The sequence below is a fragment of the Oncorhynchus keta genome, unplaced genomic scaffold (genome assembly GCF_023373465.1).
Source record: "Oncorhynchus keta strain PuntledgeMale-10-30-2019 unplaced genomic scaffold, Oket_V2 Un_scaffold_1579_pilon_pilon, whole genome shotgun sequence".
Taxonomy (NCBI): Eukaryota; Metazoa; Chordata; class Actinopteri; order Salmoniformes; family Salmonidae; genus Oncorhynchus; species Oncorhynchus keta.
The window spans coordinates 545,001-556,926 of NW_026290804.1; the positions used below are offsets into that span (position 1 = coordinate 545,001).

General features: G+C 49.2%; 1 long non-coding RNA gene across 5 annotated transcripts; it reads left to right on the forward strand.

Moving 5' to 3' along the window:
- Positions 1–6,635: 6,635 nt before the first annotated feature.
- LOC127927617 (uncharacterized) lies at positions 6,636–8,270 on the forward strand. Of its 5 annotated transcripts, none has more exons than XR_008128204.1 (4): positions 6,636–6,754; positions 6,822–6,955; positions 7,381–7,636; positions 8,167–8,270. It is a non-coding gene; the product is annotated as an uncharacterized LOC127927617 (long non-coding RNA). The 5 variants fall into 5 exon arrangements; XR_008128207.1 differs by lacking the exon at positions 8,167–8,270 and adding an exon at positions 8,100–8,149; XR_008128205.1 differs by lacking the exon at positions 8,167–8,270 and adding an exon at positions 8,033–8,100.
- The last annotated feature ends 3,656 nt before the right edge of the window (positions 8,271–11,926 follow it).

The window sequence follows — 11,926 nt, forward strand, 5'->3', positions numbered from 1 at the left end:
CATATTATACATACCATCTGCCAGGGCACCAAGACTATCTGCTTGGGCACCAAGACTATCTGCTATTTCAAGGCCATCTGCCAGGGCACCAAGACCATCTGTAGGGCACCAAGACCATCTGTAGGGCATAGAAGACCATCTGCCAGGGCACCAAGACTATCTGTCTTGGGCACCAAGAATCTGTTAGGGGGCACCAAGGCCATCTGCCAAAAAACCACAAGACTATCCCTAGGGCAGTCTCATTGGCCATCTGCCAGGGAAAATACAAAAATATCCTCCGGCAGTCAAGTATCTGTCTAGGGCACCAAGAAAATACAAAAATATCCTAGGGCACCGCCAGTCTCATCTGCTAGGGCAAAATACAAAAAATATCCCTCCGCCAGTCACTGTATTGTCTATGGCTTGGGAAAACCAAGAATATCCTGCTAGGGCAGTCAATGTATTGTCTGCCAGGGAAAATACAAAAAAATATCCCTCCGCCAGTCTCATCTGTCTGGGGCAGAGAAAATAGCCAGGGCCCAGACAGTTCTACAGCTTCCACACGATGGCCAGTACTGGCATTTCATTGCTAGTTTACCATTGGTGGGATGACGTATAGGCCTTCCTGTCTTGGGGGCACGGAGGATCTTAGGGAAAAAAGACGATGATTTCAAGACTTGCTGCACCAAGACAGATCGCCCAGTGCATCAATTTGATCCATCTGCTAACGTTTATTAATACCTAAAGTTGGTTTACAAAAGTAGTTTGAAGTGATTTGTAAATGTTTATAGGCATCTTTTAATTTAAAAAATGACGTTGCATCTGTAAAGTGATTTTTCCTGGATCAGACAGGCATCGTAAATGGAAATTTTGGGTATACAAAGACCATTTAAGGGCAAAAAGACCCCATCTGATTTAATCGAGAGAAAAAACCAAGGCCTAATCTGTTTATGGGACATATAGGCCATGTGCTAACAAAGGCCATGTCATAATGAATGTTTTATAGACCATCTGCTAGGGCACGCTAGATTATTTTGCGTCAGGCACCATGGCCATTTCGGGGGAGTCATGCTAAAGAACCTGCTTCTCATGCTTTCTAAGGCATTTTACAAATCTGACATGTTGGCAAGATTCACTACAGTGTAGCCCTGGTACCTTGCATGTGTGTTTTAATGAAAGTTTCAGTGCTAGGGAGTATTATTAGGCGCTCTGAAATTTCCACTGATTTTGGTCCCTGTACAGGATATATGCATCTCAGTATATACAGTGGGAGTCACTACAGTACACATGTTTAAAGAACACAAGGGAAAATGAATCTAAATATGGGTTGTATTTACAATGGTGTTTGTTCACTGGTTGACCTTTTCTTGTGCTCGGGGGTCACAAATCCCTGCTTGATGGCACACTGTGGACTTTCTCAGTAGATATGAGGTTTATCAGACCCTGGTTTGTTTTCTAATTCACTGCAACTCAGTGCTAGGGGAGTCACTACAGACCCTGGTTCAGCGGTCTAAGGCACTCATCTCAGTCTCGGGGAGTCACTACAGACCCTGGTTCATCAGTCTAAGGCACTGCATCTCAGTGCTCCATCAGTCTCAGACCCTGGTTCCAGTGGTAGAAGACACTCCATCAGTGTGATCTCTCTCCATCTCTCTCTCTAGGTGTGATCTCCCATCAGTCTCTCTCCATCAGTCTGATCTCCCATCAGTCTCTCTCTCCATCAGTCTGATCTCCCAGTCTCTCTGGCAGTCCAGGTCAGTCTCCCTCTCATCTCTGGCATCAGGTCTCTCTCTCCTCCATCAGTCTCTGACGGTCTGGTCCATCAGTCTCCCGTCTCTCCATCAGTCTCTCTCTCTCCCCAGTCTCTCTCTGGCAGTCAGTGTGATCTCCCCTCTCTCTCTCCATCAGTGTGATCTCTCCCCATCAGTCTCTGACTCTGATCTCCCCGTCTCTCTCTCCATCAGGTGTGATCTCCTCGTCTCTCTGATCAGTTGGTGTGATCTCCCAGTCTCTCTGACGGTAGGTGTGATCTCTCGTCTCTCTGACGGTAGGTGTGATCTCCCTGTCTCTCTCGGTAGTCTCTCTCTCTCCCCGTCTCTCTGGTAGTAGGTGCTCTCTCTCTCCATCAGTTCTGACGGTTCTCTCTCTCCATCAGTCTCTGGCTCTCTCTCTCCATCAGTCTCGTCTCTCTCTCCATGTGAGTCTCCCTCTCTCTCCATCGGTAGGTGTGATCTCTCTCCATTAGTCTCTCTGACCAGGTCTGATCTCCCCAGTCTCTCTGGCCATCAGGTCTGATCTCCCCATCTCTCTGGCAGTAGGTGTGATCTCTCCCCATCTCTCTGGCAGTAGGTCAGATCTCTCCCCATCTCTCTCCAGTAGGTGTGATCTCCCCCATCTCTCTGGCAGTCAGGTGTGATCTCCCCAGTCTCTCTGACGGTAGGTGATCTCCCGTGTCTCTGACGGTTCAGTGTGATCTCCCCATCTCTCTGGCAGTAGGTCTCTCCATCAGTCTCCCGTCTCTCTGGCAGTAGGTCTGATCTCTCCCGTCTCTCTCTCCATCAGTGTGATCTCCCGTCAGTCTCTCTCTGGCAGTAGGTGTGATCTCCCCATTCTCTCTCTGACTCTGGTGTGATCTCCCCCGTCTCTCTGGCAGTAGGTGTGATCTCCCCGTCTCTCTGGCAGTAGGTGTGATCTCCCCCGTCTCTCTGGCAGTAGGTGTGATCTCCCCCGTCTCTCTGGCAGTAGGTGTGATCTCCCCCGTCTCTCTGGCAGTAGGTGTGATCTCCCCCAGTCTCTCTGGCAGTAGGTGTGATCTCCCCCGTCTCTCTGGCAGTAGGTGTGATCTCCCCCGTGTCTCTGATGGTTGGTGTGATCTCCCCCATCTCTCTGGCAGTAGGTGTGATCTCCCCCGTCTCTCTGGCAGTAGGTGTGATCTCCCCCGTCTCTCTGACGGTAGGTGTAAGCACCTTATCTGTCCATCTTTCTACCTTAGGATATTTTTTTCATCTTGTTGAGGGAGACCAGAGAACGGATAGAGAGAGACAGGGAAGGATAGAGAGAGACAGGGAAGGATAGAGAGAGACAGGGAATGATAGAGAGAGACAGGGAAGGGTAGGTCACGGACCACGGTTCATGTCCTTCATGTCCAGTCTTCCTCTACCTTTCCACCAGTCTTCCTCTACCTCTCCACCAGTCTCTCTCTCTCTCTCTCTCTCTCTCTCTCTCTCTCTCAATTAAATTAAATTCAAAGGGCTTTATTGGCATGGGAAACATGTGTAAACATTGCCAAAGCAAGTAGGTAGATAATATACAAATGTGAAATAAACAATAAACATTAACAGTAAACATTACACATACAGAAGTTTCAAAACAATAAAGACATTACAAATATCATATTATACATATAATGCTGCGAATTTTCGCAGCTTTTTGTTAAAAAATCGTGCAACATTTCAACGTCCTGCTACTCATGTCAGGAATATAGTATATGCATATGATTAGCATGTGTGTATAGAAAACACACTGAAGTCTCTAAAACTGGTTAAATCATGTCTGTGACTATAACATAATGTGTTTAGGAGGCAAAACCCCAAGGACAACTGTTCACAAAAACCACAAAAAAAATATCCCTCCGCCAGTCTCTGTATTGTCTATGGCAAGGGAAAATACAAAAAAATATCCCTCCGCCAGTCTCTGTATTGTCTATGGCAAGGGAAAATACAAAAAAATATCCCTCCGCCAGTCAATGTATTGTCTATGGCAAGGGAAAATACAAAAAAATATCCCTCCCATCAGTCAATGTATTGTCTATGGCATCAGGGAAAATACAAAAAAATATCCCTCCGCCAGTCTCTGTATTGTCTATGGCAAGGGAAAATACAAAAAAATATCCCTCCGCCAGTCTCTGTATTGTCTATGGCAAGGGAAAATACAAAAAAATATCCCTCCGCCAGTCTCTGTATTGTCTATGGCAAGAGAAAATAGATAGGGCCCAGTTTACAGTTCCTACAGCTTCCACACGATGTCGCCAGTACTGGCATTTCATTGCTAGTTAATCCTTGGTGGGATGACGTATAGACACTTCCTGTCATCGAGTACACCGGAGGAAGTTATGAAAGAGAAAAAATGGACGATGATTTCAAGACTTGCTGCTATCGAATACAGATCTCCCTGATCAATTTGATCGATTATTAACGTTTATTAATAGTCTAAAGTTGGTTTACAAAAGGAGTTTGAAGTGATTTGTAAAAGTTTATAGGCAACTTTTTAATTTAAAAAATCTTGCGTCTTGTAAATGTGATTTTCCTGGATCAGTCTCTCTCCAATTGACTTTGGGTATCCATCACGGATTTAATCGGGAAAAAGACCCCATTGTGATGTTTATGGGACATCCATCAGGAGTGCCAACAAAGAAGCTCGTCATAATGAATGTTTTATATTTTATTTCTCAGTCTTGCTCTTTGTGGAGCGCCGTCTACCGCTAATTATTTTGTTTACGTCTCGTCTCAGGTATTTCGGGGGGTGCATGCTATCAGATAATAGCTTCTCATCTCCAAAAGCATTTTACAAATCTCCACATGTTGGCAAGATTCCAACAGTGTAGCTTTAATTGAGTACCTTGCATGTGTGTTTTAATGAAAGTTTGCTCTTTTATCAGTACTACAGTTGGCGCTCTGAAATTTCCGCTGATTTTGGTCCCTGTACAGGGACAGCAGCCGTAAAAGGAGATATATATATATATACAGTGTTGTAACAATGTACAAATGTTTAAAGAACACAAGGGAAAATAAATAAGCATAAATATGGGTTGTATTTACAATGGTGTTTGTTCTTCACTGGTTGACCTTTTCTTGTGGCAACAGGTCACAAATCTTGCTGCTGTGATGTCACACTGTGGACTTTCACCCAGTATATATGAGAGTTTATCAGAATTGGATTTGTTTTCGAATTCTCTCCCTCTCTCTCTCTCTCTCCATCAGTCTCTCTCTCTCTCCATCAGTCTCGCTGTCTCTCTTCATCAGTCTCTCTCACTCTCCATCAGTCGCTCTCTCTCCATCAGTCTCTCTCTCTCCATCAGTCTCGCTCTCTCTCTCCATCAGTCTCGCTCTCTCTCCATCAGTCTCTCTCTCCATCAGTCTCTCTCCATCAGTCTCGCTTTCTCTCTCCATCAGTCTCTCTCTCCATCAGTCTCTCTCTCCATCAGTCTCGCTCTCTCTCTCCATCAGTCTCGCTCTCTCTCCATCAGTCTCTCTCCATCAGTCTCACTTTCTCTCTCCATCAGTCTCTCTCTCCATCAGTCTCTCTCTCCATCAGTCTCTCTCTCCATCAGTCTCGCTCTCTCTCTCCATCAGTCTCGCTCTCTCTCTCCATCAGTCTCTCTCTCCATCAGTCTCTATCTCCCCCCATTAGTCAATTTAATTTGCTTTATTGGCATGACATAATAATGTACATATTGTCAAAGCTTATTTTGGATATTTACAAAATGAAAATAATAAGAATCAAAACTGTCAACAGGACAACAATAAGAACAATAACGTGCTCCTTCTGTAGCACAGTTGGTAAAAGCATGGCGCTTGTAACGCCAGGGTAGTGGGTTCGATTCCCGGGACCACCCATACGTAGAATGTATGCACACATGACTGTAAGTTGCTTTGGATAAATGGCATATATTATTATTATTATAATAACCAAGGGTCAAAACAGCCACACATTCAACAATGATAATAAGCATAGAGGACATCTGCAGGTTGATTGGTCTGTCAGAAACTGTCCCTCATCTTATGGCAGGCAGAAATGTAGTGCTCTGCCTACCCACAGCTCGCTGCATCCTCCCCCAACAGGACGGGTAGCCTGTCCTCATCAGAGAGGTCTTTGAAACATTGAATAAGGGTTTCAAACTTGAGGAAATTACACTTTGATTGTTTTATATTTTTGACATTTTGTCAGGAAATGCAGCTCCGTCTCAGGTTCTGCTGTGGTGCAGTGGTTGCACAGCCTTTCCTCTACAGGGAGCCAGGTTCTGCTGTTGTGCAGTGGTTGCACAGCCTTTCCTCTACAGGGAGCCAGGTTCTGCTGTGGTGCAGTGGTTGCACAGCCTTTCCTCTACAGGGAGCCAGGTTCTGCTGTGGTGCAGTGGTTGCACAGCCTTTCCTCTACAGGGAGCCAGGTTCTGCTGTGGTGCAGTGGTTGCACAGCCTTTCCTCTACGGGGAGCCAGGTTCTGCTGTGGTGCAGTGGTTACACAGCCTTTCCTCTACAGGGAGCCAGGTTCTGCTGTTGTGCAGTGGTTGCACAGCCTTTCCTCTATAGGGAGCCAGGTTCTGCTGTGGTGCAGTGGTTGCACAGCCTTTCCTCTACAGGGAGCCAGGTTTTCCTGTGTCTACCCTTCTCAATGGCAAGGCTGTGCTCACTGAGCCTGTACTTTGTCAAGGTTTTTCTAAGGTTTTGATCAGTAACCATGGTCAAATAGTTTTCCATGGTGTACTGTTGATTTAGGATCAGATAGCACTGCATTTTGCTTTGTGCTTTGTGTTTCTGTTTCCCAATAAGCAATGTAGTTTTGTTTTGACTGTGTTGTAATTTGGTTTATCCTGATTGATTGGATGTTCTGGTCCTGAGGCTTCGGTGTGTTTAGTAGAACAGGTTGGTGAACTCAGCCCCAGGACCAGCTGGATGAGGGGACTGAGGCTTCAGTGTGTTAGTAGAACAGGTTAGTGAACTCAGCCCCAGGACCAGCTGGATGAGGGGACTGAGGCTTCAGTGTGTTAGTAGAACAGGTTAGTGAACTCAGCCCCAGGACGAGCTGGATGAGGGGACTGAGGCTTCAGTGTGTTAGTAGAACAGGTTAGTGAACTCAGCCCCAGGACCAGCTGGATGAGGGGACTGAGGCTTCAGTGTGTTAGTAGAACAGGTTAGTGAACTCAGCCCCAGGACCAGCTGGATGAGGGGACTGAGGCTTCAGTGTGTTAGTAGAACAGGTTTGTGAACTCAGCCCCAGGACCAGCTGGATGAGGGGACTGAGGCTTCAGTGTTTAGTAGAACAGGACTGAGGCTTCAGTGTGTTAGTAGAACAGGTTTGTGAACTCAGCCCCAGGACCAGATGGATAAGGGGACTGAGGCTTCAGTGTGTTAGTAGAACAGGTTTGTGAACTCAGGACCAGCTGGATGAGGGGACTGAGGCTTCAGTGTGTTAATAGAACAGGTTTGTGAACTCGGCCCCAGGACCAGCTGGATGAGGGGACTGAGGCTTCAGTGTGTTAGTAGAACAGGTTAGTGAACTCAGGACCAGGACCAGCTGGATGAGAGTCCTGAGGTTTCAGTGTGTTAGTACAACAGGTTAGTGAACTCAGCCCCAGGACCAGCTGAATGAGGGGACTGAGGCTTCAGTGTGTTAGTAGAACAGGTTAGTGAACTCAGCCCCAGGACCAGCTGGATGAGGGGACTGAGGCTTCAGTGTGTTAGTAGAACAGGTTAGTGAACTCAGGACCAGCTGGATGAGGGGACTGAGGCTTCAGTGTGTTAGTAGAACAGGCTAGTGAACTCAGGACCAGCTGGATGAGGGGACTGAGGCTTCAGTGTGTTAGTAGAACAGGTTAGTGAACTCAGCCCCAGGACCAGCTGGATGAGGGGACTGAGGCTTCAGTGTGTTAGTAGAACAGGTTTGTGAACTCAGCCCCAGGACCAGCTGGATGAGAGTCCTGAGGTTTCAGTGTGTTAGTAGAACAGGTTTGTGAACTCAGCACCAGGACCAGCTGGAGGAGGGGACTGAGGCTTCAGTTTGTTCGTAGAACAGGTTTGTGAACTCAGCCCCAGGACCAGCTGGATGAGGGGACTGAGGCTTCAGTGTGTTAGTAGAATAGGTTTGTGAACTCAGCACCCGGACCAGCTGGATGAGGGGACTGAGGCTTCAGTGTGTTAGTAGAACAGGTTTGTGAACTCAGGACCAGCTGGATGAGGGGACTGAGGCTTCAGTGTGTTAGTAGAACAGGTTAGTGAACTCAGCACCAGGACCAGCTGGAGGAGGGGACTGAGGCTTCAGTTTGTTAGTAGAACAGGTTTGTGAACTCAGCACCAGGACCAGCTGGATGAGGGGACTGAGGCTTCAGTGTGTTAGTAGAACAGGTTAGTGAACTCAGCACCAGGACCAGCTGGAGGAGGGGACTGAGGCTTCAGTTTGTTAGTAGAACAGGTTTGTGAACTCAGCACCAGGACCAGCTGGATGAGGGGACTGAGGCTTCAGTGTGTTAGTAGAACAGGTTAGTGAACTCAGCCCCAGGACCAGCTGGATGAGGGGACTGAGGCTTCAGTGTGTTAGTAGAATAGGTTCGTGAACTCAGCCCCAGGACCAGCTGGATGAGGGGACTGAGGCTTCAGTGTGTTAGTAGAATAGGTTTGTGAACTCAGCACCCGGACCAGCTGGATGAGGGGACTGAGGCTTCAGCGTGTTAGTAGAATAGGTTTGTGAACTCAGCCCCAGGACCAGCTGGATGAGGGGACTGAGGCTTCAGCGTGTTAGTAGAATAGGTTTGTGAACTCAGCACCCGGACTAGCTGGATGAGGGGACTCTTTTTATGCTCAGTTACTGGCATTGCAGGGATTGTGTCACAACTCTCTCAGAAGGTGGCTCTCCTCTTCCTGTTCGGGCGGCGCTCTGCGGTCATCGTCACCGGTCTACTTGCCGCCACCGATCCCTTTTCCCTTTTCTGTTCGTTTAGTCTTATTAGTTGCACCTGTTTCTTTAGTGTTTCTTGATTTCTGGTCTATGTCAGCCTGTTGTCTGGTCTATGTCAGCCTGTTGTCTGGTCTATGTCAGCCTGTTGTCTGGTCTATGTCAGCCTGTTGTCTGGTCTATGTCAGCCTGTTGTCTGGTCTATGTCAGCCTGTTGTCTGGTCTATGTCAGCCTGTTGTCTGGTCTATGTCAGCCTGTTGTCTGGTCTATGTCAGCCTGTTGTCTGGTCTATGTCAGCCTGTTGTCTGGTCTATGTCAGCCTGTTGTCTGGTCTATGTCAGCCTGTTGTCTGGTCTATGTCAGCCTGTTGTCTGGTCTATGTCAGCCTGTTGTCTGGTCTATGTCAGCCTGTTGTCTGGTCTATGTTGTCAGTCCTGTTGTCTGGTCTATGTCAGCCTGTTGTCTGGTCTATGTCAGCCTGTTGTCTGGTCTATGTCAGCCTGTTGTCTGGTCTATGTCAGCCTGTTGTCTGGTCTATGTCAGCCTGTTGTCTGGTCTATGTCAGCCTGTTGTCTGGTCTATGTCAGCCTGTTGTCTGGTCTATGTCAGCCTGTTGTCTGGTCTATGTCAGCCTGTTGTCTGGTCTATGTCAGCCTGTTGTCTGGTCTATGTCAGCCTGTTGTCTGGTCTATGTCAGCCTGTTGTCTGGTCTATGTCAGCCTGTTGTCTGGTCTATGTCAGCCTGTTGTCTGGTCTATGTCAGCCTGTTGTCTGGTCTATGTCAGCCTGTTTTGCCCACTGGGGTTTTATTATTATTATTATTATACATTATTTTGTGTTCGCTGTCAGTTGTGGGTGTATTTCGTCTCCGGATCGTTTCGCCCTGTGTTTGGGCGGGTCAGTGTTTCTGCGCCCTGTGTTTGGGCGGGTCAGTGTTTCTGCGCCCTGTGTTTGGGCGGGTCAGTGTTTCTGCGCCCTGTGTTTGGGCGGGTCAGTGTTTCTGCGCCCTGTGTTTGGGCGGGTCAGTGTTTCTGCGCCCTGTCTTTGGGCGGGTCAGTGTTTCTGCGCCCTGTGTTTGGGCGGGTCAGTGTTTCTGCACCCTGTGTTTGGGCGGGTCAGTGTTTCTGCGCCCTGTGTTTGGGCGGGTCAGTGTTTCTGCGCCCTGTGTTTGGGCGGGTCAGTGTTTCTGCGCCCTGTGTTTGGGCGGGTCAGTGTTTCTGCGCCCTGTGTTTGGGCGGGTCAGTGTTTCTGCGACCTGTGTTTGGCGTGACCGTTTTTGTGCCAGAGAAAATAAATGGTCTATTATTGAACCCTCTCTGTGACCTGCCTCCTACCTTCCACACCTGGTAACCCCTCTGGTCTCTGTGAACTGCCTCCTACCTTCCACACCTGGTAACCCTTCTGCTCTCTGTGACCTGCCTCCTACCTTCCACACCTGGTAACCCTTCTGCTCTCTGCGACCTGCCTCCTACCTTCCACACCTGGTAACCCCTCTGCTCTCTGCGACCTGCCTCCTACCTTCCACACCTGGTAACCCTTCTGCTCTCTGCGACCTGCCTCCTACCTTCCACACCTGGTAACCCCTCTGGTCTCTGCGACCTGCCTCCTACCTTCCACACCTGGTAACCCCTCTGCTCTCTGCGACCTGCCTCCTACCTTCCACACCTGGTAACCCCTCTGCTCTCTGCGACCTGCTTCCTACCTTCCACACCTGGTAACCCCTCTGCTCTCTGTGACCTGCCTCCTACCTTCCACACCTGGTAACCCCTCTGGTCTCTGCGACCTGCCTCCTACCTTCCACACCTGGTAACCCCTCTGCGACCTGCGACCTGCCTCCTACCTTCCACACCTGGTAACCCCTCTGCTCTCTGCGACCTGCCTCCTACCTTCCACACCTGGTAACCCCTCTGCTCTCTGTGACCTGCCTCCTACCTTCCACACCTGGTAACCCCTCTGGTCTCTGCGACCTGCCTCCTACCTTCCACACCTGGTAACCCCTCTGCTCTCTGTGACCTGCCTCCTACCTTCCACACCTGGTAACCCCTCTGCGACCTGCGACCTGCCTCCTACCTTCCACACCTGGTAACCCCTCTGCTCTCTGCGACCTGCCTCCTACCTTCCACACCTGGTAACCCCTCTGCGACCTGCGACCTGCCTCCTACCTTCCACACCTGGTAACCCCTCTGCTCTCTGCGACCTGCCTCCTACCTTCCACACCTGGTAACCCCTCTGCTCTCTGTGACCTGCCTCCTACCTTCCACACCTGGTAACCCCTCTGCCCTCTGCGACCTGCCTCCTACCTTCCACACCTGGTAACCCCTCTGCGACCTGCGACCTGCCTCCTACCTTCCACACCTGGTAACCCCTCTGCTCTCTGCGACCTGCCTCCTACCTTCCACACCTGGTAACCCCTCTGCTCTCTGTGACCTGCCTCCTACCTTCCACACCTGGTAACCCCTCTGGTCTCTGCGACCTGCCTCCTACCTTCCACACCTGGTAACCCCTCTGCTCTCTGTGACCTGCCTCCTACCTTCCACACCTGGTAACCCCTCTGCGACCTGCGACCTGCCTCCTACCTTCCACACCTGGTAACCCCTCTGCTCTCTGCGACCTGCCTCCTACCTTCCACACCTGGTAACCCCTCTGCGACCTGCGACCTGCCTCCTACCTTCCACACCTGGTAACCCCTCTGCTCTCTGCGACCTGCCTCCTACCTTCCACACCTGGTAACCCCTCTGCGACCTGCGACCTGCCTCCTACCTTCCACACCTGGTAACCCCTCTGGTCTCTGTGACCTGCCTCCTACCTTCCACACCTGGTAACCCCTCTGGTCTCTGTGACCTGCCTCCTACCTTCCACACCTGGTAACCCGTGACAGCTTGGTAATGATAGGAGAGGGTCGCTGTATTTTAGATACCCCCCTGTAACTATTCCTCAGGTCGTTGCTGCAAATGAGAATGTTCTCAGTCAACTCACTTAAAAAAAGATCGCTGTGGAAACATGTTACAGTGATACAAATCCCATCATAACGAAAGTCTCCTGTCAGGGTGACGATCACACTGTTCCCTTTTCGTTGCTGTTCTGTTTTGTTGCTGTTCCTGTTTTGTTGCTGTTCCTGTTTTGTTGCTGTTCCTGTTTTGTTGCTGTTCTGTTTTGTTGCTGTTCTGTTTTGTTGCTGTTCTGTTTTGTTGCTGTTCTGTTTTGTTGCTGTTCTGTTCTGTTCTGTTTTGTTGCTGTTCTGTTCTGTTCTGTTTTGTTGCTGTTCCTGTTTTGTTGCTG